The sequence below is a fragment of the Thermobia domestica genome, chromosome 5, assembly GCF_964235325.1.
Source record: "Thermobia domestica chromosome 5, izTheDome1.hap1.1, whole genome shotgun sequence".
NCBI lineage: Eukaryota > Metazoa > Arthropoda > Insecta > Zygentoma > Lepismatidae > Thermobia > Thermobia domestica.
The window spans coordinates 246,100,371-246,123,356 of NC_137458.1; the positions used below are offsets into that span (position 1 = coordinate 246,100,371).

The window sequence follows — 22,986 nt, forward strand, 5'->3', positions numbered from 1 at the left end:
GTACAATGGAAATTCATTTAATATCAACCGAATCTATTAATAAGTTGACTTCCAGTTGATGTTCATGGAGTCGACGGTCTCTTCCAAAATATAGCCTCTTCGCTAAAATTACTTTGAAGTGTACCAAGCAAACAGCTTGGATTTGTATACCAGCTAAACTAGCAAATATTCATTTTTATGTATAAGATTGTAGTGGTAGGCCTATGCTCTATTTTTATTCAGACATAATTCGGTCTGTATCTCTAAAAACAATTGATTCTGGGGAAAAAGTCTGACTTTTTTTTTTTTTTTTTTTTTGTAGAATTTTATATGCTACGATTTTGATCATAACTATTTTCCTCGAAAAATATATAATTTTCGAGATAACAAAAAAAAAAAAAAAATTCCTCCCTCGCTTCCCCCCCCCCCCACACACACACACAAAATACCTCACGGCTCAAATTAAAGGTAGTTATCAGGATGTGCTGAGCACATCAAAATAAACATCTTCACAAAGATCCAACTTGTTCGGAATTTTTTCAAAGCTAAAAGTATAATTTTACTGGGCTATATATCTCTGTCAAATAACATTATTCTACTTAGATCTCTTTACCACACGATTTTCCTTGTGTGCAGTTGTCATTTATGAACTTATATCAATTTTGACCAAAATGTTACTTATTCTGTTACGGTTTTCATTTAGCCAGAGCGTAAAATTCTCGTATAATATAGTGACTTAATTTACGAATATATAATGCTATATACGTATGGGAAGCTTAACTTGTCCAGGAACACAATAACTGCATACTTTATTTATCATGGGGCTGTTAACAGCTTATGGTAATGTAATCTTTTGCTAGTTAAATAAATTATTTTCATAATTACCTTCTGTGATTGGTTCAGATTGTTTATAACATTTAAATTATATATCCTCATTCACCTATTGATATGAAAAACATAAATGTTCTGGGTCAAATTATGGAGAGAATCTTTAATGAATGGAGACAAGGGCGTGGATCATGAGTCAGACTTGATGACGATGAGTTTTGGTGGGTGGTGGTTCGGAGTAGGTCGCAGTGTGTCATGGTGGATGGTGTGTCACAGTGAATTATGGGTGCAGTGGGTCAAGTTTTCATGATCCACACCATCTCTGATAAGAAATGTCGAGAAGCGGTTTTCTAAAGAATCACTTTAGCGTTCTAAGAATAGGTTCCATGTGATCTCTCAACCTTCTATTCAAACCGACAATGGTAAGTATTAACGTTGAAACTGCTAGAAACTGCTAGCGGTCAAGGGCGCCCATCAGGGGGGCAAGGTGGGGCGCTCGCTCCCTAGAGGAAATTTTACTTCGGAATATCGAAAACCCAATAGAATTTTTAGAATAGATACATCAAAATTTGAAACTATATTTGATATGTCGCTTATACTTGCCCCCCCATGGAAACCACAACATGGGCGCCCTTGCTAACGGTAAAAACTGCTTCCTAAAATCCACTTCACCCACTATATTATTTCCATTCTAATTTATCTACTAAAACTGGAAATGGTAGAAATCTACTCCACTTCCGGTTTCAATACTCCTTTGCGTTATGTACATGTAACATTCCTATTTGTTTTTAAAATGTATCTTTTATTATTTTGAGACGTCTCAGATTTCGTCCTCTGTTTTGATATTATAGCAAAATTTTATAGGACCTACGTATTGTAATGTTTTTTTTCCCCTGAGAATCAGGGTTGTTTCCTTTGGACTATTTGTTCCATAAAAAATAATATTCAAATAGCCAAAGGATTCACCAAGTGAAATATAAACAAAAGATTTCAAAATAACACAATAAACGCAATAGAAAAGGAATCACAGTAAATTATTAAAAAAGAAAAGAAACGTGAGCTTTAGACCCAAATAATTATTAGTATTAGTTTAAAGTGAACTGTACCGAGGCCACTTCCGAACACAACCTTGCCCAGAGTCAAAGCATAAATTAGCAAGATGAGATGTAGTGAAAAAAGATTGTCTTGCTAATTAACGCTAAGTATTACGCAACCTTGACTTGAATAGTTAACAGATAGGAAGAACTGTGAGCTAAATGTGGTGTAAAATATTAACTAAGTACCTACAGAGAAACGGTTATTTGAGCTCAAAAAGACATTAAAATTAACCGTACCTGTAGAATTAACAATTTAATTATAATTAACATCTATATACTTTTACAGCTAAGTTTTTTAATAAACATTTTTAAAAATGACAAAAGAAGTACGCGTACATATTATTACTACCCACTGACATGTCAGTAGCTTCCTGAAATTTTCAGTGCACTCAACAAATTCTTAAATCTTATTTTGTTTAATCAAAAAAGGTAGAGACTGAAAGAAAAAATACAGTATGTTTCAAAACAACACCGACAACGTTTGGAAGGTGACTCCTGACACCAAGATAAGACAAACAGTATAGACCAACCTGGGTGCACAAATTCTTTCTTTCGGAGTTACAGGTTGCCGAAAACATGAAAAAAAATAATAAAATTTAAAGGTCCATAGCTACAAAACTATGGGACCTACCATAGTTGGGTCAAGACTTCATTTAGGAACTAGTATGTGCGCTATCCAAAAATACATGTTTCAGTATCCTGCGGTACTCACGCAACAATTTTTATAGAGGACATTTGGCTACGGGTGTATAATTTGAAGTACTCACCAACTACCTCTATAAAAATTGTTGCGGAAGTATCACAGGATTCTGAAACATGGATATTTGGATAGGATACATACTAGTTCCTAGGTGAAATCTTAACCCGACAACGGTAGGCCTCACAGTTTTGGAGCTATGGACCTTTATGTAAAGTTCATTTTTTTATATTTTCGGCAGTATAACTCTGAAATGAAACATTTGTGCACCCAGGTTGATCTATACTTTTTGTCTTATCTTGGTATTGGGAATCGCCTCCCAAACGTTGTCGGTGTTGTTTGGAAACACCCTGTATAAAGTTCACATTGGTTGTGAGGCGCAACTAATAATCTATACTGTATATTAAAATGGTAGAAAAGTTTATATATTTTGGCCAATTCTTTCGACAATGAGTTCTCGAAAACCATAAGTGCTAAAAACGTGCCGTTTTCGCTGGTTGATTCCAAATTTTTTGTAGGTTTGCCAGTTCTCATTCAAATTTCCAAATAATAATAATAATAATAATAATTTTTCTATTTCAATTTTAGGCGTCGTTTTGGGCCTATTAGTTTAATATTGCAACTAGCTTGATACTCTTGAGAAAGGCAACCAGTAGAAGAGCTACATATAGTGTGCTGATGGACATTTCAGGCGCTTTGCCTTAATCTGAATGAGAAAACCTATTGCAAGCCGGCAACTTCGAAGGCTTGTGAACCCACAATGAGGCGTACTCGGATATGGAATTATAAGAAAAAAGAAATATTTGCATTTGGTATCATCTATTACTTATCCAAGTTTGCCACAAACTTCCCCCAACATGCTATATATTAAAATACTATATTTATATGTTTGACTATAATAATTCAATCCCTTTGAGAGTCTTCATGTCCTTTACTTGTGTTCGTAAATGAACTTGCACAGATATAGTGAGAAGCAGATTCACGCTCATATTAGACATATGAGTTTAAATAGCACAGGTTCAGCTAGTAATCAAAGTAAAAATTTTGTTTTTTTCCTGTACGCACAGTTTCGACATAGTCACATGTCCACCTTTCGTGGTTGTTAAATATGTATGGTTAATGTAAGTTCGTGATCTACTCTCTGTGGACTCGTTAGTACATCTTATGCACTTAAAATCAACGCAGGTTCTTTCCACACATGAGATCTGACCAGTAAATGACTAACTGTACACTATGCTAAAAGAAAGTTTTAGGCTTCATTACTACATCTCAATCATTCTGCTTTCACATTGTATTCATCCAAGATTATTACTATTAAGTATTCTGCCTTTTGGCAAGTCTTGGAACTAATGAGCTTTTTTAAAAAGGCTTGGGCCTAGAAATGTTTCTTCACATTTCTCTATCTTCAGCTTTTCCTTTTAACTCCCAATATTTTCTTCTATTTTTCAAATCATTGATCAGTTGTGTTATTCATATTGTTCCACGCTTTCCTTCTATGGCGGTGTGAATTTCTTCGCAAGATGTGTTCAATCCAATTATCTGTCCTAAAAAGAATGCTGGCTAAAAACGTCCTCTTCTCTCCTATCTGTCATATATATATACTAACAACACCCCTATTGAACAATTTCCAAGTCTTATTCAGATCAAGAACCTTAGTTTGCAGTAAATAATCTCGTATAGCCACCAACAGAAGTATCTCCCCCTCTAAGTGCTCTAATTCCATGACTTGAGTTCAAAATAATTTGCAGTTTGTAAAATGCCTGAGCAGATGCAACCCACTTACACGAAACTTTTCTTCGCACTGACAGCAGTTGGTTGCACTGAGTCAGATCTTTATGCAAGTAAAATTGTAAGTAGATGGCGCACGAAACATTTCTTCAATCTGAGATGAATCTCTATGGTTCACAGCGTTTTTTCCAATTAACACCATATATTAATTTCAATATTGCTGTGTATGTAAGGTATTATTTCATTATATACTGAATTGTTCAAAGAAATAAAAACACTGACCACGCATGAATCATAAAATGCTTGAAAGTAAATGAAAATATCAAATCTAAAACAACTGCTGGAAATAAATTTGTAAATGATTGTTTCTATTGACAGACCTTGTATAGTTCTCCACATTCCAACATTTTTTTCTTTGTGAAGAGATGATGATCTTGCTTGTCAAATTGAGTATTTAATGAAATTGAAACTCGCATTTTTTTTCTGATGGAAACAGCGACTGAACACTTTATGATTTAAATGCTGCTTTATGGAAAAAAAGAAAATAAAGACAAATACAAAATTAACTCATTGATATGATAGTTTACCGTACAAATGACTGTTCTGAGTCTGTATTTCAGTGTTTTACTTCTATTTCTTCTACAGTGACTGAAGTGACTGAAGTGAACAGTCCATGGGATAAGACTAACAGATACGTATCATACTGCCATCTAGGAGTGACACTTCTAAATGTCAGTCACTTCTCCTACCAACGGAGACGTGTGTACTTTGTACCCACCAACTTAAAATAGAAAATTAGTGAGACAAACTAACGTTCAATTTGCACTACCACCGTAAGGTATACACTTTAGTTAAACGTGTTGATCAATAACATATTTTTTTTAACAATTTTAAAGAAGATTAGAAGAGTAATTACAAAAACATACCGCAGTGGGCACAAACTACCCCCTTCCCTCGTTGGTAGTGCAAGGGTTAATATAATTAGGCTATGTGCCTTGGTGCGTGTAATCTCGAGTTTTATTTTAAACATTGGTGCACTAAATGATTAATTCTGATCGAATTCTTTAAACATGTATGGAACTATATTTCAACTAATTACGCACTCTTGCTAATCTTTAACGCTCCTTTTTGTTTGGGAACCATAACCAATTCTATCCGAACCCTCTCTTTCACTATAGCTATGTTATATACGTAGTCGAATCTCATAAAACCGAGTAGAATGCAAAACTTATGAAATCAGCTACAGTACTTCAAATTATTTAATCTCAACCCACAAAACCTGTAGAACACCACAGTGGTAATTCCATAATAAACACAAAGGCATAGCTGCAGCATTTCTTCCAACTTGTGTTCGGGAGTCAGAATAAAATGACCTTAAGTTCAGTGTCCTTTTCAAACGACCTTCCGGAAAGAACTGATCTCTGTCGTAATCGGAAGAGTTGCGCTGTCCTTGCCAATTTTATGAAGAGAAGGTAGCCTACTCCCTGTAACAGAAACTGAAGAAGCAACTTGTTATATCATTACGTCAAATAAATGTTGGTTTTGCAACATCATATGGAAGTCAAACATGATATGGAAGGAAGAAAATGCATGCTACTAACTCAAAATGTAAAGTGTTTTTATTTTACTTACATCTTTAATTTTGTTTTATTATTCTTCCTCTTTTTTAAATTAGAGTATTGTATAAAAAAGTGTGACTTAGGTTCGTCATAAGAAAACACCCATAATAATTGCAGCATGTGAGGCGATGGAAGAAAATCTACGTATTCTTTTAACATTAAAATTTTGGTGTGTGAAAAGCGAAAAAGTGTCTTATATAATGTCAAGTACAGGATATGTCATTGTAGGGTAGGCGTTCTCAACTGGATGGCTGATGATGTAGTTTTGCTTCTCCCATTCTCTGCAAATCGCACAGAAAGAACAAGGAGCAAACAGGAAAGTTTGGCGCTGAAGACTACAATATTGACAGGCAAACAAGAACATTAGTGGCGTAGACGATAGTTTTGCAGAGATATTGGTGGATCTATGATTACTTGTACACTGCCAACACTTGTTTCAGTCCGTTCCCGTACTTCGTCCGCTCCTTTGCTTTGTTTTACCTCTTTCTTACAATTATTGTTGCCCACAAGACGAGATTTTACTCATTTCGTCTCGAAACTGAGTAGACGACAGTGTTGCCAATTTGGGGGAAAAGTCACTAAATCTAGGGGATTCGACTTCCAGAATAGAGACAAAGAATAATTTTTCCGATTAGCGACGTTTTTGATGATTTTTAAATGACAATTTGGCGACTTACTTGCAAATCGAGCGACTTTTGTGTTGCGAATAACTTATCCTATAATCAAGTACTATTTAGCGCGAATCAGATCAAATATATGTTTATTATCCTTTTGCTTATTTGAATCGGCGCAGGTCTTGACGAGCTGCGAAAGTACACAGCATTTATGTCCATACTCCCACTTTGATTGCTTTCATCTCTTGCCCTCTAACAGGGATCAACTCCAACCTTTAATGCCCTTTAGTTTGCAGAGACATAAATAATATATTACCAATAGCAAGCTGATTATCTGTGGAAGCGCGAGTAAAAAGGGATAGGATGCAATATTCTTTCGGTGCTAACCTTTACTTTTGTTCGTTTTGCTAAATTCATTTTTAATTTCGTTGAAGTGTATCAACGAAATTATTATTATTACATTCGATCATAAAGTAAATATATACATATTGTATTAAAAGTAAAATTATTGTTATTACATATGATTCTTTCATTTACGTTTTTGTAATGTGAGAAAGACGGAATTCCACGAATAAGATTGGAGTCATTTCATCTCCCACTTAGCGACTTTTTGTATCAACTTGTTGGCAACACTGGTAGACGAAAGGAGAAATTTCACGAGTGTCATGGGGGTGTTTAGTTCACCCAGGTCTTAGATCTCAAACACTGTTTTAGTGTTACATGATTCATAGTGTAAAAAAAAAAACAAAAAAAACTATGAATTGATAAAGTGATTGAACAAACATAATGAAGAGCACTTATCATTTTTTAATAAAAATACGCAAATCATTATACCGTATATTCTAATAATACGTAATTGTGGCTTAAATGTTGTTATAATATCATATGCTTCGTGAACCTCTCGTGACGCATAAGGATGCTAATAACTTCTACGAGGGTGATTCAGAAAGTAATATCTTCAAGGTAATACGTTTATTTGTGTTTGACAGATAACACCGACACAGATATCAGTGGAAAGCTTGCAATATCAGCTACAAATGGCATCATTTTTCAACATGGTCCCCATTACGGGCAACACAGTTGCGCCAACGCTAAGCAAGGTTTTTCATGCTGTCGGCGAAGAATTGTGGAGGCTGCTGGAGATACCATTGCCTCACTGCTGCTTTCACCTTCGCGTCACAACTGCAGCGTTGACCCTGGAAGTGATTCTTAAGTTTGGGGAAAACCCAAAGTCGTAGGGCGCAAGATCCGGACTATAGCAGGGTGAGGCAGAATGTCAACAAACACTTTGCAAGCAGATGGAACAACTTTGAATTTTTGGGCGGAGGAGAGGACGTGTGGCGGTACCCCACGGACTGACACTTCGTTTCTGGGTGTATCCACGACTCGTCGCCGGCGATGAATATTCTTGGGCGCATAATCTCCGCAGTCAGAAATTCAATGACAGCCCGCTGTTTCTATCGGACATCATCAGTGGATGTCATGGATTGTTTCCTTACTCTGGAACGAGAAGAGATAGGAATGGTGAAACAAGTGACATTCTATAGCTTAAATATTAGTGCATTAATGGTAAACAGTTCAGAATGTTTGTAATACTATTGGTCAAATAGTGACTTTCTGAATCATCCTCGTATATGAAATACGCGGAAAAATGTAAATTTTGTATACAAATTTACAAAAGACGAGAATATTTTCGAGACAAAACGAGAAAAGCTTTCCGAGAATCAAGATAGACGAAAGTAGAAAACCTTATTTCTCGTCTCGTCTCGTAATTCTACTAATAAATAGTAATATACTAATAAATATAATTAGTAATGTTTATGCTGCTGCAACAGAGTGTTTATTTATTTATATTTTGTAAATGTAAAAGTAGTAACAGATTATGTGTATTATTGTTTGTCTTCGCCTTCTAAAAACGACACCTGACAGTAACACATACACTGCTTGTACATAAGTATCAATGATTCATTCACTGAGACACTCTCTTAAGAGGTATACTACACCTATAATATGTATTTTTGTCAATAATGTGAATATATGTTCCAAAACATCGCTATCACCAAGCATAATATTTAGGCACGTTCACAGGAATTCATTTAGGAATGGGGGTTCAAAGCTTTCTGTAAGGAGACCAAATTCAATATGAAGATAAATTATATTAAAATTTGTAAAATTATCCCTAAAAATTAGACTAAATTACAGAAAAAACGGGATTTCGAGGGGGTCCGTAATCCAAGGACACCCCATGCGTACGTTCCTGATAATACAAAAAACAGTCCCTGATATGGATAGGTTATAATTTTAATACCAAAAGTACTATTCTGCTGAAACTTTCACAGTAGTTACATAAACTCATAAAGTTTACGGTAGTGTTAATGGGAATTACAAACATTCGATGTGCTCGCCATCTGTTACAAGGGAAACTTCGAGACGATAATCCAGCCCTAACTATATGTTGTAATGCGTATTAGGTGTAATGAAGTTTATAAGCTGCACGAATGCATTCCTGAAGTTCTAGTAGACCTGGTCTATGAACCTTCATTACCGACAACCTTGAATGGCCTTCATGAATGCATCAGTGAATGCATAAACTCCATTACACCGGTCGAGCTTCACAATGTGTAGTTGGAAATGGATTATTCTCTCGATATTACAAGCCAGGGACGTAAGCAGGAATTTATTTCGGGAGGGGTCTAAAACGTTTCGGTGGGGTTCAAATACAGTTTGAGGCTAAATTATATGAATATTTCTAAAATTGCCCCTAAAAGTAGACTACATTTACAAAAAAGTCGGGATTTCGGAGGGGGTCCGGACCCCCAGGATCAACCCCTGCGTACGCCCCTGTTCCAAGCGTAACATTTAGTACGCACATTGAGTGTTTGGAATTACAATCAATATCCCCCAAAAACTTTAGTTTTGTGTAACTACTTTGAAAATTTAAGGATATATTACTTTTGATATTGAAGATATACCATTTCCAAACTAGGGATTGGTTTTGTGTGCTCACCTTATATTATGTCTTGCAACGTAAAAGAAAGTTAAAAGTTGCACGCGTCTTTTGTAAATTCGATTCTCGGTAGAAGAGCGTTAAAAACATTATGGTGGTTCGAATTTCACCTTAGATTGTAGATTCACAACCATACAGCCTGTGTGCTGAAAGGAAACAACTTCAGCAAACCACAATAAGTAACAAAGAAAATCAAAGGCTAATTTCATTTTCTGTATAATATCCTCATATCTGAGATATGCAATGCAACTACATTTCTTGGAAGGATATTTGCACGGATTTAGGTTAACCTAATAAATGGCTAACAGAGGTTGCTAAATTAAAGAAACCAAGTCAACACAGTAAGACATTGGAGGGTCACAAAAGATCAAATAGAACAAACTGTCCTTGTCGCTTAGATTTACTGTTATATTTTTCGTTTCGTAGAAATGAAACTAGTTGCCTCATCTAGCGAATTAAAGCGAAATTACCTTCAATTTTATAAATAGTTTCAATGTTTGACCCCAAGAGCACTTCTTAAACCGGATGTTGTAAGCTTATGTTAGTTAACAATAACATTCAAGAAACTTTTTAAAACAACTTTAAAAACTGAGCCTCCAGGATAATTTGTGTTGATTTCAAGGTTAGTATAGTATTTTTGTTCTTTTAAGTTTGACGTAAGCTATTCAGATCTATGCAGAGTAAATATCTGTAAGAACATGCTCAAAAACAAGTACATTCAATTAAGTTCCATTTTACTGTAAAAGAATCGAACTCTATTTTAATTTAGGAAAATAGGCTGTTTAATGTATACATATGAAGTGCTACACTTAAATTAACTAATTACTTATTTTCAACGCATTTTGTGTTGTGTAAAATCTTAAGTGTTTGATATTATTTTGTCGTAAACCGCCCACAGCTTTTTGTCTTTTTAAAAAGCGTTTTCTGTTAGTGTATCTATTTGCATTTTCTTGATAATAGTTCAAGATAAAAGTTGCATACTTTCTTAATTGCAGACATTAATAATTGTTTATGCTTTTGTCAGTAACAAGTACTAGATCATGTGTACCCCACGTGAAGAAATTTGGTTTATATGGCGTAATATTTTCTCAACTAATGTTGAAACCGGAAGTGGTTAATTTCTGCTACTTCAGGTTTTAGTAGATAGATTAAAGTAAAGATGGAATACATTCTTAGGACCCTTGATTGCTTACAGAGAACCGCCATCTTTTTATCGATTTTACTCTATAGAAATTAACGCTAAAACCGGAAGTGGTTGATTTTTACCACTTCCGGTAAGAATAGAGAAATAACATAGAAGATGGTACCTATTCTTGAAATGCTAACCTTTTCTACCTTTTTTAAAAATCGTTTTTGCTCTTTATAGATCAATATTGAAACTGGAAGTTCTAGTGACTTTGTATCAATTCCAATTTTTGGTAGAGAGTTAAGAATGGAAATATAATATGTATATATCCTCGAGATGCTAAATCGATGCAGGAAACCACTCCTGGCTATTTCCGATTTTGCTCTGTAGCAGGGTTTCTCAACCTGTGGGTAGTGAAGATAAGCGGAAGAGATAAATATAATTAGAATCTAATACCAGAAAATATTTTAAAATATTATTTTAAATTTTGTTCTGATAGGCATATTTTTATTTTTATACGTACTGTTAATAACAACAAAAAAGTCTACTAAACATTTTCAACAGGTGCAGAGTTGTTGAGAAATCAATGTAAATGAAAGGGGTAAGATATGAAACTAATGAGAACTGCATATTGAAATACCAGAAAAATACAAATGCTGCAAAACTTGCATATTGAAACATAATTAAAATTGAAATAATGAGGTACCTGAGTATAGTGTGATTTCACTAGTGTGGCAGTGTCCAGTTCAATCTTCGTGACGCACATTATCAAGGCATTTTCAACTGCTAAGCGATTTCTGTCTTTGTTTTAATGCTTACCATGGAAGAAAAACCACACCGACCAATTGTATTCATTTTGAAACAGTATGACGGATCATATTCGATATTTATAATATGAATGAACTAACCAAATTTGGTTTTAGTCCATTCGCTTTTAGGGAAGTTACTGTATCCACTATATAGACTACAAGAAATGGATTCTACTATTATAGAAATAAATGGATATCGTGAGATCTCCGCAATAGGTTTATTAAAAATCCCACACAAGATCCTTACAAACCAGAAATTATAAGGGAGTCGCTGGCAAGAGGATGTGATAAAATGGGGCTCGTGATAGGAATTAGGTTGAGAACCACTGCTTTCACTTCTGGTTTGATTGAATATGTTCTGTATCAACGAAATCCATTCCTAAATTTTGACTCTCTACAAGATCCATCAAGTAGCTCTTGGGATATTTATAAATGAATTTTGTTAAAATATGTTCCTTGAACATGGAACTATTATGTTCGGGAATGTAGTCAATACCTCCTCTTGGTGTGGATAAGTCTAATAATTCCGTCAACGAAAGAGCAAGGTTCAAAAATTTGCAATTACGGTTCCAAATAGGATTGCTGGCAAGTAAATAAAACGTGCTCGATATACGTACACACACGTCAAAAATGATTGTCACATGTCTACGTGTCTTCTTGTAAGAATATAATTTGATAATGATTTTGTAGGGTACTTTTAATACTGATACTCTGTGTATAATCGGGAAATGTATATTTGTGGTAAATTTCATAGGAAAAAAAATCATAAATACGAAAATTAGAAAAAGTAAAACAAAATGTTGCTAAATGGACAAGAAAATTTTAATTTCGTTTTATTGTTCTTATTTACTGCTCTTTTGACATGAAATTTGCCGCATACATGTCTTTGCCGATTAACATTATAAGAAATAACGGGCGAATTCGTTATCAAATTATATTCCTATAACAACATATTTATAGACATGTGACAATAATTTCTGGACATGATGCTTTCCTTATATTCAATCTGTTTGTTCTTTAAAGTTTTTGTTTCGAAAATTTGGACAAGAAATACAATTTTCTCTTTCCTTATAACGTTTATAGGTCGACATAGAATATAACCGATGTTAGTTCCATAAGTAGTACATTTCTTTCGAACCTACCAGACCAAATTGTGCCGGACCGGAAATACTGGTATGCTTTACTCATCCATTGTTAAGTTCCATATGTAACATATTTCTTTGGAACTCAACAAATTATGCCGGTAGTACTGGCGGAGGTACAGCATGCTTACCAATCTGTTCTGATTCTACCTACATTTTTGTATTTTCAAATGATAGTTTAAGCGTGGTGACTAGTTTTACTTGACTTTTTTTATTATTATTGTTCTATCCAAGACTGTAATGAATTCCTGAACCTCATGCATTGTTTTAGACTTCCAAACTATGCTATGCGTAAATATGGAAAGTCTTATAGAACGGATATCAGAACAAACTTACTGCCATCTAATAGCGAGATGTGTAACCTTCCTTCGTTTCAAGTAGAAAATGAGATATAGATAGCAACGGGCGTCTCTGGCGGGGGGGGGGGGGGGGGGGTGAAGCGTCTCCCAATACTTTGAAGTACAAAATATTGGATATTCTATTTTTATTTTATTTTATTTACAAACGACTGCCTAACATATAAATAATAATTATTATATTTATTTGGAATATAATATTCAGGGCGTGAAACGATTATAACCGAGTTCTTCATATGTATCGCGGGGTGCGTGAAGATAAGCAGAAGGGTAACAAATTGAATTGAAGATAATAAACAGGCTGGGCTAGGTACTACCATTTTAATCGCCTTCTTTGATATCCACCCCCCCCCCCCCAAAAAAAATTACGTGCGAGAGACGCCAGCGTAGACAGCTACCGTTAAAGTCGCCGTTACGCGTTAAAATGTTAACAGAATAACTCTATTAACGAACTAGACCAAGAAAATTGCTCAAGCTATCTATTTCAAAAACAGAATTCAAAAGTTCGCTTTTGTTCAAGAGTTATCGTGTTGAACGGACGAAATTTCCCGTTAACAGATGTAACGGATTCACTCAGTTAATGAATTTAGCCCGGATAGTCTGTCTAGCTATATATTGCGAAGAAAGAAAAAATGCTTCGATTCAAGAGTTATCGTGTGGACTTGTGGAGTAACGAACGTACGAAGATATAAATCCCACTTACGGATAGTCATGGATCCACGAATATTATACCTTCAAAACAATCAAATGTTCTTTATTTATCATCACTGGTCTTTTGAACGCTAGTCTTTCTGCCTGCTCCTTGTTTCAGTGCGACGTCACACAGCATTCAGTTTGTAATAACTGCTATGTACTACAGGTATATTGTGACTTTGAAAAGACCCAATCCTGCTTAAGCTCAGAGTTGCAAAGTGCAAAGATTGTTACTCACGCATTAAATCTGGAAACTTGTAGATTACTTTTTTTTTTTTTTTTTACCTACTTGTCCTGATTATACAGACCATTTATTTAAAAAATCATGACGTCTTAATTGAAGTATAAACATTAGATTCCAATTTCAATGATTCTGCCAAAATCACTGCATAGTTGATTGATGCTAAACTTCTCTATATCCCTCATGGCTATATGGTTAATGTATGCATCTTCGGTGTGGGAGACTCGGATTCGATTCCCGGGGAACGTCATATAGTTCGTATACCTATTAAGCTACGTGTGTGAAGTCCATGTCTCATATGGGATCAGTCAATGCTAAATGATCGAGAAGAAAGGAAAATTGCCTCTCGACCTTTTCAAAAAAATCGGATTTGTTCAGAAATGTTGCGTCGATATAAGAGTACTTCAAAAGCACAGTTAATTACTTTTTACAATATTGGATGGCGACGCAGCGGCTACCTCCATTTTGCGTTTTCTCGATTTCAGGCGTTTACGTTGTTTTAAATATCTCAGCATATATTTGTCCTACCAAATTGAAAATTGCTGGACATCTCCAACTTGTGCAGAGCTAAAACTTTGATCTCTTAACAGTTTTGCCTAAAACACTTGAAAGAAGTGAAATTAGGGCCTACAGTAGCAACATTTTTGGACATTAAAGGCATGTATGGGAAGAGGAAGCAATGAATTCCCCAGTCAGTGAACGTGAACATTCAATCACTGTAACCATTGATAGGAGAATGTAGATCAAACGAAAGAACAAGTCTCCTACATGAGCTGACAGTTAAAACAAGAATCATTGATATAGCAAGGCAAGAGCAATGAGTACTTAACAGACTTTTTGTCAAGTGTGCATTTTGACTTTTCTCATCTTCTGCTGACAACGGCATTCTTCACTGTGCTGCTGTGGGTTGATAAGACAGTGAGCCACAACTAGAGGAAAGAAACGAGCTTGAGAACCTTGACTGGACTAACCATTCATCCTAGTTTGTCTCACAACAACGAATTTTCAGTTAAATTTGTGAACAAAACATCTCCTAGAGTATGACGTTATTCCTTAATACTTTGACTCCCTTCTGCTCAAAAACACAAAACGCGCTTTGGTGTGTGTTATGATCAGGGCCCGGATCTTGTTGACCTAAACTTTCCTAAAAAGTGACCTATCAATTGACACTAAAATTCCTGTAAAATGACCCTAAAATTCACAAAAATTGACTTTAAACTTGAATTTTTTAAAACTTTTACTTCGTTAAACATGGACATTTTTTGAATATCTATTGGGTTTTAAATATCGTTTCTGTCATTTTTAAAAGTTTTGTTTCAGTTAGCTGCAGCCCATTGATCAAATGTTGTGTTCAATGATCAGTCCATTGTACTGTATTTTAAATACTGAAAGTGTCAATTCACTCGCGAGTTGAAACTAGGAAGTACAAGTTAAGTACAAGTTTGAAACTAGGAATCAAAGTTTACAAGTGTAAACTGTATATACGAGAATAATAGATTTAAAAAAAAAAAAGTTTAAAATCTTTGAACGCCTTCCAATTTATCTTTAGTTATTCACCTGATAATATCTTATGTGGTCTACAACCCAAATCCATCTGTTTTACCACCTACCAACCCCCACCCCTCATCAACCAGCTACAGCTTAGTGTTCATTAGCTTGTTAGGAATGCAGTTTTCCACCCAATTGTCAGGAAGGCAAAAAAAAAAAAAAAAAAAAAAAGAGAGAGAGATCATTTAACTTCGTGTTCCTCAAATCCGTAAACAGTGTTCATTTTAAGATTTCCTTATGTAGAAGTAAACGAATAAAAAGACCATAAGTGACCTAAAAGTTACCTTAAAATATTAAAAAATGACCTGAAATTTCAAAACGGCTAAAAGTGACTAAATGTTGACCCTAAAAAGATATATTTTTAGAACCTAGAGTTGATGAATAACGTTTTTATTTCAACTTGCCTTGTCCTATGCGTAACAGACAAAAGTTGACTTGTCAACAAGATCCGGGCCCTGGTTATGATATACTAAAAGAGTAACTATTCCGAAAATTTCAGATTTTTTTTATCCAGACCCATTGGAGATATTGGACAGTGAAATATGCCAAATTGGCGTAATTCCCCAACTTTACGATTTTTTTCAGGCCTTTGGGAGCAGCTACAGATATGCAATTTCTTTTAGTATAAACTTATGACTCCGGAGTAGACGCGCACACAAATTCAGACCTCTACACGAATTGCTTCCTCTTCCCAAACATGTCTTTAATGTCCAAAAATGTTGTCCTGATTTCACCCCTTTCAAGTGCTTATAGGCAAAAATGTTAAGAGATCAAAGTTTTATATCTGCACAAGTGGGAGAAGTCCAGCAATTTTCAACTTTGGACAAATACATGCTGAGATATTCAAAACAACGTAAACGCCTGAAATTGAGAAAATGCAAAATGGCGGCAACCGCTGCGTAGCTACAAGATGTTTAAAAAATCCAATGATCGTGGTTTTGAAGTACCTTGATATTGGATAAACATTCATGAAAAAAAAATAGATTTTTTGGAGATGGTCGAGCGGCACATGCTTCATCACTTAAGGCCAACATACACTAGCGTATTTTCGGCACGTTTGACTCTATAGCCTCAGTGCTGAACGAAGGGACAAGGCATCGCAGCGCGCTGATCACGTGCTCGTCCTAGGCTGATCGTAGTTTAGCCTGTCGCTAGCAGATGGCGCTGGAGCAGGCTTAGGCTCACAAATGGGTCGTTACGCCAAGTTCTTTTTCTTGGCTAAACGAATGCTGAACTCCAAATCAACCATCCAACATCCCTGTTCAGCACCGAGGTTATATAAAAAGAAATCTGCTGTATCACTGCGAAATTAAAATACCGCTAATTTTGCAATAATTAAGTGATAACTTCAAATAGATGAAAGATAATCGGAAAGTGGATCAAGATCACCCTAGAGGATGTTATTTTGCATGAGGTAACGTTATCACGAGTCACCTAATAGCTTTTAGTTTGCTGTTATTTAGAAACGCGAAAATAAATGCCGATTTTCGAAATGGCGGGAAATCGAAAGCAGATAATTGAGTCGTGATAACGGTATCTCACGCAAAATAATACTGTCTAGGGAGATCTTGTTCCACTTTTCGATTATATTTTATGTATTTGAAGATATCACATAATTACTGTAAAATTAGCGGTATTTTAATTTCGCAGTGATGAGGACTCTTAAAGTAGGCTACAATCTTCGACAAGTCTGTTATTATAAGGCAAGCATCCTACTGGTAGTGGTAATCGAACCCTGCACCACGCACGCAGAATGCATTCGCTTTAACTACGAAAGCACACGCTAAATTCACAAGAATACGAAATTGCTATGATGTGATCATTCTCGCAAGCAGTTAGAGCTTTTCCTAGATCATAAACCTAACAAAGAATACGGATGAGAATATTAGTAAAGGATGCATACACAGCAACAGTGCATCATGTAAATGATGGGGAGGGGGGACTGTTAGAACTCGACATTGTGTGAAACCTTACGGCAGATGTGCATGTTCCTTGCCTTGACTTCAATAATCAGGCTTGCGTGACGAACATAATTAACCTTGATAATGGATCTTAACTGTATCAAGCATAATTCAAACATGATTTTGACTTCAATTTCACCCACCCCCTCTTTGTTTGTTCTTCATGGCGTTAAACCTATAGCTATAAGAATGTTATTTATTCCCGTTGTGATTATGTTATCTGCATATAAGGACAATTTTATTTGGGTAAACTTTGACCATTTTCATGTACTTAGTTCTTTAAAAGAAGTATTTTGTTATGTCCCAGAATTGTTGTATTTACAAAATTATCCACTTCAGTAGCACAGGAGACCAACAGGAAATAAAGTGGCATTACATCCCATAGGAAGTGCTAAAACATACTAGTATTACGACTCGAAACAAAAGAAATGGTGAACAAACACTGTGTGGGTGTATTTTCTCGGGATTCTCCCATTGCCTTCTACTTTCTTCAATGCACTATTTCATTCATTATCATTACCGTTTCCCTTAAACCCGGTGCATAATCGTAGAAAATTAGAAAATTCTTTTCCTTTCTAAACAAGAGGAAAATAAAGCTTACTATATGATCAGTATGTATTTTCCCTTGCTCACTTTCATTTTGCTGTAAACAATTGTCTGACGTGGCTTTCACGTAGAATTATGCCCCTGATATATATATATATATATATATATATATATATATACTTGGACCTACTACATAAGTCAATAAAGTTACTGGGCCTTATGCAGAGTCGTTCTGACACGTGACTAGTGCCATACTAAAGGGTTCGACTAACATATGTTTCCTGCAGTAGTCACACCTTTAGTATGAATTTAATCATTCGTCAAAACGACTCTGCATAAGGCCCAATGTCTTTTACGCTAACGTGTCGATGGCCAGCACCCGTTTAAAACATGGCCCCATTCACCATACTCTTACAAAAGTTACCCACCTCCTGGTAAATGGCAACGTTGCATTTTCATTTAACATGAAAAATGTACAGCCAAAACGGCTGATTCGATTTTAAAAATTCCTTCACTTTAGATTGAAAATGTCATATTTGGGGACTGTTTCTCCTCTTACATTTTGTTGTAACTCTGATAATAAAGAGGGGCGTATCCAAGGGGGGCTATAGCCCCCCCTTGACGCTCAGGTATACACTGGATAAAATGGGCTTCAATCCTCCTTTACACTGGATGGTTTAACCCCTCCTTAACCATATATCACCGGAAAGAAATTTGCTAAATCAACAGCTAATGGTGCGTTCATTCGTCATTCCTGGCTCAAATACATGTTAAGGGGTTTTTTTTCTTTCTTTCTTTCCATGCGATTGTGTGTAGTGTTGCGGAAGAGACTAGAAATTTCCTCGTCTTGTCTCCATTTTTATATCGAAAACGTGACGAGACAAGAAATATCGGTAATCTTGTGGATAACATTATTTCACCGAAGCTTTGCATCTCAAACACTTTTTTAGTGTTATACGATTCATAGTACAAAAACTATAAATTGAGAAAGTAAAGAGGATTTTTCAATGTTTACAGATAACCCACCTTTCATGGACTTTTCATGATGTGAAAGGATTTTGATAAATTCAAAATGAAAGTATTTTTTTTATAAAATGAGGGCACAAACTTTACACATAAATTTATCAAACGAAACGAGAAAACTTTAAAATGGTACAAGGAAAGTTTTACGAGAATCGGAACCAGATGAAATTTCTACAAATTTTACAAAATGAGGTGAGAATTCCGTTTCGTCTCAGCTTGTGGGTAACACTGTGTGCTCCCCATGGTGACTTTCATATTATTCTATTCAACAATGCATTGTCTCGTGACTCTCTGGGAATCCCAGTCTGTTTGCTGAGCCTGTACTGAGATTCTAATTTTAGATGCGTGACTTTAAACAATCTCTATGTTGTGTTGCTGAGGTGAGCTTCCTACCAAATGTCAAAACGGACATTGTTTTCGCACCAACTAATATTTCAACCATAACTTGCATTACTAGCAAGATGAGACACTTTATCACTGTATCACTGTAATCTTAGGGCATATTCTTTCTGAAAGAACTTAAACAAATATGAAAATTCCATTCTTCTCGTTTGTGTCATAAAATACATAGAATAAGGAAGCAAGCCTTACAATTTGTCAATATGATTGCGTTGTAATGATGCAATGTTTAAATGGATGTATTCTGTATTGATATACTAGCAGTTGGACTCATCAACTGATAACGAAATCCACATATTTATCCCACTCTCAAGGTAATTCTAACATGTGCGTCAACTTGATGCGTACTTGCAATCCTTTGTCATTTCATTTGACCGGAAACACTACCATTTTTATTTTCGAGCGACGACAGGAGAAAGGAATGTATGTATGGTGGTCGTGGAAAAAGGTCGAATTCGAAATTTCAACATATTTATAAGTTTCATGGCTCTTACATAGTGAGAAAGTGATTCTTGATCTGCCTATCCGTTCGTTCGTCTTGTTGAATGTGCACTCGCCTAGAGGCCATACCGTTATACTTATCCGCACTATTTTCTTTCTTAAGATTCTCTATGGGAAGGGTTTCTCGAACTGTCTTTCTACCGCTGAAAATAAGTGTAGTTTACTGAAAAATGATTTTTTTAAATGCGATTTTCTCGAAAACGGCTCTATCGATTTTGTTTATATTTCATATATTAACATATCATTAATAACCCTATACTGTGTATGTCAATTTCTTGAAAAAAAAAAAAAAAACTATCGAGTAGTTTATTCTTGGAGATGATTTTTTCTGACAATTTACTCGAAAACAACTCAGGTGATTTTGTTCATATTTCATAAATAAATATATTTCATTACTAACCTAACAATATAGTTCCAATTGTCCAAAAAAAAAAAAAAAAAACTACGATTTGTAGTTTGTTGTTGGGACTGAGTTTTGTTTTGGGACGATTTAGTTTGTATTTCGTAAATAAATATTTCACTAATAATACTTTGGTGATTAGTATTATTCCATGAAAATATCCACAAGGGGTACTTTAGTCTTAGATGTGAGTTTTTTCTCTCTCTCGCTAATAATACTCATGCGACTTTTTGATGTTTTATAAAGAACTATTTCATTATTGTTTCATTTCTTATGGAAAACATCCACAATGGATAGTTTGCTTTTCGGAGGTTTTTTTTTTTTTTTTTTTCAGACGAAGTTTTTTGGCAAACGCTTTATAACTTTGTATGTAGTTGTATTTCACAAGAAAATATTTCATTAATAATTGAAGGATAAGATGATTTGGTTCAAGTAATTGGAGAGAGAAAGTTTAGTGTGGTGGCTTGTACCTTGTAGGCCTATTTGTAAGCTAGAACGACTCGATTATGGCAATTCTCGAGATCGTGCTGTTCAAGGGCGCCCATAAGGGGGACAAGGTGGGGCGCTCGCACCCCTCTACAGGAAATTGTACTTCGGAAGTTCGAAACCCAATAGATTTTTTAGAATAGTTACCGCAAAGTTTGAGACTACATTTGAAATGTCGCTTATACTTCCCCCCTCCCCTGGAAAACACAATATGGGCGCCCTTGGTGCTGTTTATGATTTGGTACCAAAATTGAATTTATTACGCTCCAAATTTTGATGACGGCGGCCACATTACGTATGAAACACGAATTACATTTACTTTCAGTCTCCACTCTAGGTGGCATTGTTGTAGCGCTTCGTTCTTAAGTCCACAACGCAGCACCTGATCGCTTCTTACTATTATAGAAATTGTTTGCCCATGCCTGAATTAAAGGAGATATCCCTATTTGTTTGTCTGTGTAACTACTCCTTATACACTCTAAATATTATTAAGATCAACATTTAGCGAAGAGAAAAAATGTCCAAAAGTGAAATATACAGGGTTATTCAAAAAGAAAGAACAGATTTCAAACATTTATTTCTTCCAAACTACAAAAGATAGAAACATGATTCGAACGTTACTTGATTAAGAAAAGTTTACAATTTATTGTTAGTAATTATGGTGTGCATTCAATATGAGCACCGTGTGTTACACGACAGATGTCAAAACGGTGGCTCATTTCTTGCCACATACGAATCAGCTGGTCTCTAGTTATCGAATTCACAGCTTCAACAATTCGATGTCGTAGACCTTGTTGTTTATTAAATTGACGGTTGTTTATTAAATTGACGGCGAAATGCTCGCTGAACTGCAACGATGGACTCAAGTTTTGCCAATTTTAGCACACAAAAAGACTTCTCCTGTGGTGACGCCGCCATTTCACCACAGACAAACCACAACAAACAACAGCGCCAATGCGGCCGTGATTGGAACTTCTATCCGGGCTGTACGGCTGTTTAAATTGTAAACTTTGCTTAATCAAGTAACGTTCGAATCATGTTTCTATCTTTCGTAGTTTGGAAGAAATATATGTTTGAAATCGGTTTTTTATTTTTTAATAACCCTGTATTATCAATCGATATATCTCCTTGAGCTAAACAAAATGATAATGAAGGAGCTAATATCTGAAAGGCCTCTAAAAACGAAATTGGCACAACCCACATTACATCTAAGGTTTGATACCACAGTTGGGTAGAGTGGGTTGTATATAAACACTCTAGGTAGTGTTCACGTCAAATTGTTTTATCACTAATTTCTTGGACGCCATGTTGTGATTTGGTCACGTTACTTCGGCCATATACGGGAGTCATTGGCTTAAAATGTGCATAACTTCGGTTAGAGTGGAGCGATTTAAATAATGTTGACACCAAATAAGAGATAATGAAATGCTCTACAGAAAATATTTTATTATTTTTATGATTTTGTTCACTTTAACTATCGCCTTTACACGTTAAATTTCACCATTTGCACTAGACCTACATTCCTATTGTACTACTGTAACTTCGTAAGTGTCAGCCTCATCACTACCTGAGTCATTTAAACTTTCATATAGGTGTGTATGTAAGTTTTGGCATTCTTCATCTGCCGTACAAGAACATGCTTCCGTACACGAAAGATTTTGCACCATACATGGGCAGTCTCTCCTTATACAACGTGATGTGAAACAGTGACACACTGTAAGTTCAGTTAGTCCATTTGGTGCTGACTCTTTTGTCATCCACACAGGTTTTAGAACACCATCGTAGTTGCGCCAGCAATGTTCTTCGGGTGATGGAGATCTTGCTTTGAAATTAATGCCTTCTTCCAAATGTCAGGTTGATAATTTGCACGCTTCAGGTGTTGTAGCAGACTGTCTGTTATTGGAGGCAGTAGCTCATTTTTCTGTACAGCATCAATTTTGAGACTAGCCTTCTTACTTTTTATGTACAACTTGTACACGAATGCTTTACATGCTGGAATAGTATCTTCAGTGAGTGTTACATTCATACCCAACTTGCAAACACATTTCTAATATAGCTCATTTTCACATAGCATTTTGAAGGGTTTTTCCTTCCAATTCCTGTGTGAATGAGCTCGTGGAGTTACAGCCAGTCAGTGCATTGAAGTATAATACTGTAGTGCATGGTCTAAGACTCAAATCAACAGC

General features: G+C 35.5%; 1 protein-coding gene across 4 annotated transcripts in view; it reads left to right on the plus strand.

Annotated features, from left to right (window-relative positions):
* LOC145686514 (synaptotagmin-1-like) overlaps window positions 1-22,986 on the plus strand; it is a 103,512-nt gene that overhangs the window by 35,462 nt on the left and 45,064 nt on the right. Inside the window, exon 1 of one of the 4 annotated variants that reach the window (XM_081759901.1) lies at window positions 10,169-10,191. The exons of the other annotated variants lie outside the window; for them this stretch is intronic. The gene's annotated coding sequence lies outside the window, so the exon portion shown is untranslated. Of the gene's footprint in view, window positions 1-10,168; window positions 10,192-22,986 lie in introns of those variants that run through there. 4 annotated transcript variants of the gene reach the window in all.